This window comes from Cupressus sempervirens, chromosome 3, assembly GCF_028749045.1.
Source record: "Cupressus sempervirens isolate cs-2001-9-10 chromosome 3, ASM2874904v1, whole genome shotgun sequence".
In the NCBI taxonomy this organism is placed as follows: domain Eukaryota; kingdom Viridiplantae; phylum Streptophyta; class Pinopsida; order Cupressales; family Cupressaceae; genus Cupressus; species Cupressus sempervirens.
The window spans coordinates 799,966,128-799,970,283 of NC_143120.1; the positions used below are offsets into that span (position 1 = coordinate 799,966,128).

General features: G+C 32.2%; 1 pseudogene; it reads left to right on the forward strand.

Annotated features, from left to right (window-relative positions):
* Positions 1–2,174: 2,174 nt before the first annotated feature.
* LOC149569214 (10-deacetylbaccatin III 10-O-acetyltransferase pseudogene) lies at positions 2,175–3,882 on the forward strand (annotated as a pseudogene).
* The last annotated feature ends 274 nt before the right edge of the window (positions 3,883–4,156 follow it).

Genomic DNA, 4,156 nt, shown 5'->3' on the forward strand with positions numbered 1-4,156 from the left:
AAACCATGTGAAAATGCTCCAAAAACCTAAAATGAAACCAGGTGTGGGAAAGACGTAAAAGGACAAATGTTTTTTTCCTTTGCATGGATAAGCCCTATGTTGGTCAAAATTTTGACCAACATGGGTCTTATATGTAAAAAAAAGAAATGTTTACCTTTACATTTCGACCACCCTAAATTTATTTAGTTGATGGTCAAAAATTTTGGTAGAAAAATGATGTTAAATGTAGTAGTGCATGTAGGATTTTGAGAAGCACAAAGCTAGGATACTCAACTACTAGACCATCTCCACTATATAATCATGAGATTATTGACATGCCATTCTTGAGATCTTAGACAAAAAATGGACCAGGATGAATTCTACTACTATATTCTTTGAGATTGCTTCAAGATTCTTGACCACATATCTAGATATCATGCAAGAGTGTCTCCATGTTCAAGAGTTGGCCTTATTTGTACTCATAAAAATATTGGTCCTCCTATCTTGGATTATGCTTTGCAACAGTACATGATTAATTTTGTTGAATGATTATTATGTTTTATATTTTATGACATTGACGAATATGGCACTCTTGAAGAGTTTTTGTCATCGACAATTTTTTGTTAAATATGTGACCACCATTAGGAGGCTATGAAGAAAATTAGTGAAATCATAGAAGTAATGGTGGTTCCTTCCATGGTTGTACCTTTGGATCATTTTAAAGATACCTATAGGCTTACTTCTTTTCTCAAGATTGTTTATGTTCCACCCCTCCTCATCTAAGCTATTGTTAGATCACTCCTCGAGGTCAGCTCAAGTTTGTGGTGGATGGAATGTGATCTTCTAGTGTCAAAATGTGGAGTTCTAATTATTAGTCTTCCTCAATTTCTTTTTCTATTTTCCTCTTTCCTTTTCTTCCTATCTACTTCTTGTGCCTTAGTGTTTCTTTAGTAAAATGCAAGTTCTATTGTACTTATTCTAAGTATTAGATGCTATGATATTAGACTTAAGGATACTTGTTTTTTTGGATCTACAAACTCAAAATGTTAAATACTTGATTTTAGGTTATTGGGTGGTAGGGTGACTTATTTTGAGCTTGTCATCTTGATTCTTTGAACAATATATTTCTTTATAAAAGTTAAGACATTTTTTTTTTAAAGATTTCAAATATGAAATAAAGATTAAAACAATTTCCCCTTATTATAAAGATTCATTTTCTCCCTTTTCTTTTATTATGCTTATAGATAATACTGCAAAAAGCTGATAACATCATACTTATGTTTCATTCAATCATGCTATTTCTAAATTCTATTCTTTCATTTTGTTCATTTAAGTCCACTAGAATATTATAGATTTTGTTGAAGCAATTCTAAACAATACAACCATTGGATATATTCATAAAACTATCGAATTTCTTTTGCCTTTCTATCGCAATGTAGTGATGATTGTACTCTTTACTTTCTGAATACCATGTAATATAAATATATTGTTTCATTTATCACCCTTCTATCATTGTGCAGCTTTTCTGAATAATAAATAGTTCATGACTTTATTTACCATCTTATCTTAACTAGCCAGCAATTCAATTGTTGGATGAAGTGTGAACAAAAAAATATATCATATCATTTGGGCTTTTTTTCCCTCCTAATTTTTAAGAGTTCACACTATTGACTTTTAGTTTTTTAAGTAGCCAATATAGCCAGATTTTTATGCAGTATATCAAGCCCTCTGGAGTTTAAGTGTGATAATCAATTATGAATGTCAAAATTTGCATTTTTCTGTATTTCCAGGGTTTACCAACCCATTTGCACCAGGTTTTATGAAACAAATCTTTTCCAAAATAGATTTCTTTACCCACAGAAAATGCAAGAATTAGCTGTTGAGGATCATGAGTTATTTATTTTAACAATATAAAGAGATGCCATTTTAGTGAAGGGATTAAAAATGCAAAATTTGGAGTGGGTCAATAGTGTGATGTTTATAGTCGCAATATAATTACAGAACCCACTAAAAATATACAACATAATTTGTTTAACATACAACATAATTTGTTTTAGGTAGCAACAGTTATAAAGGGAATAATTTGGCTACTTATTGGTTGGAGTAGTATATATAAGGGATCTCTACATGCTATTTTAATCTCACAATTTGAGTATCAGTTTCTATCTCACAATTTGAGTATCAAAAGAATAAGAATGGAGAAAGTTGGGGCAAGAGAGTGGAAGGTGAAGAGCTCTAAACCAGTCATGGTGGCCCCTTCTCTACCTACACCCATAACTATTCTCCCCCTCTCCTCTATTGATAACTTAGCCATGTTAAGAAGACATATCTTTACTTCCTTATTAGTTTACAATGCTCATGACAATATTTTTGTTGATCCTACAAAAACAATTAGAGAGGCTCTCTCCAAAGTGTTGGTGTATTATTTTCCCTTGGCTGGGAGGCTCAGAGGAAAAGAAAATGGGGATTTTGAAGTGGATTACACTAGTGAGGGCGCTCTATTTGTGGAAGCAATGGCAGATAACACTCTTTCAGCCTTGGGAGATTTGGATGATGGCACCCATCATTTCAACAGCTGCTTTATTCACTTCCACCTATTACTACTCCTATCGAGAACTTTCATCTTTTGGTTGTTTTGGTAATTCTTTGTTTTTCTTTTTTATTTATAGAAAAGTGAAGGATTAAGTTTATCTCCTTTAGAAAGTGTTTTATCTTTGGGGTTGGGGTCAGGGAGAAGGAACAACTTAAACATCACACACTAAGCTTAATTCCTAGACCAAAGTGTTAAATAGTCAAAGTTGACTTTTTTATTCCAAGCTTAATTCTTCTCTTTTTTATTCCAAGCTTAATTCTTCCTTGAGGAGAAGGGGCGTGGGGAGAAGGGTTATGCTTTTTCTTTGAAAAATGAGTTGGAAAGGTCATAGATGGAAGAGGAGTTTGAACAAAATGATAACACCACCAAGGTAAGGCAATCTTATTATTCATAGTTTTAGTATATTGAAACATTTGTCAACGAAAAGTGTTCTAATGGGAGTTTGAACAAAATGATAACAATGCTACAATAAGTCAATTCTATTACTTACAATTTTCATATATCAAAACATATGTTAACGATTGGTGAAGTTGAATGGTTCTTAACAAACCCACCAAGAATATTCTAATATTGCTAAGTGCAAGACTCTAAGATCGATGCCACTAACAAATTTGGTGGAATAGATACTCCTAAATCCTTGACTCTTACTATCCTATATTGAGTTGTATTACTCTCTTAGATTGGGTTTTATTATCTTGAATTTTCTTTTCCAATTTCTATATTCAAGCAACTTTTTGGATCTCTTAGTTTCTAGTATTTTTTTAGTTATCATTTTCATTACATTTGATGGATTTGTAACTTATTTATTTTGATTTATACTAATGATTTAATATATGATTTTTTAACAAGATTTGTGCATTGTTTTATTGTTATTTCTTGTACTTACTTCATATAGGTAACTCATTTTGCATGCAGTGGTTTTGTTGTGGGAGTGAGTTTCCACCATAGTATATGTGACGGATGAGGAGTGGGTCAATTTCTTAAAGGCTTTGCAAAAATGGCAAGGGGAGAGGTTAAGCCCTCTTTAGAACCAATATGGAATAGAGAGCTATTGAATCCAAAAGATCCTATAAACCTCCAATTTTATCACTTTGAAACCATTATGGAGAGTGTACATAGTCCACACCAACTTTTATTGAAAGAAGATTTGGTTCAAGACTCTCTATTTATCAAAAATGATCTAATTAAATGTATCACAAAATACTTTATGGAAGAAATTAAAGGGTTTAAGAAAGGTTCAGAGAAATGAAGATCACGGCTTAGATGTGAAACAAAGATCAATAGAAGAGAACCGGTCTCGCGCCATATAAAGTATGAAACCCCTGTGAGGTAAACAGGTTACTGATAAAGTATAGTAAGCCAACTGTCATAATGGCTTGACATGAAAAAAAGCATAAAAGAAATAAGAGAATCAAAGATGATATCATGCTTTCACAACAACCCAAAAGAGATAGGGAAAAGGACTCACTTAGTATTCATTGAATGCATGTATTTCTCGATAGATTCATAGTAAATGACTCTAAGTTTCTTTCTAGAAAAATCACTATGATTTATTTATTTCTGTCATAACAGTTTCTGGTACAC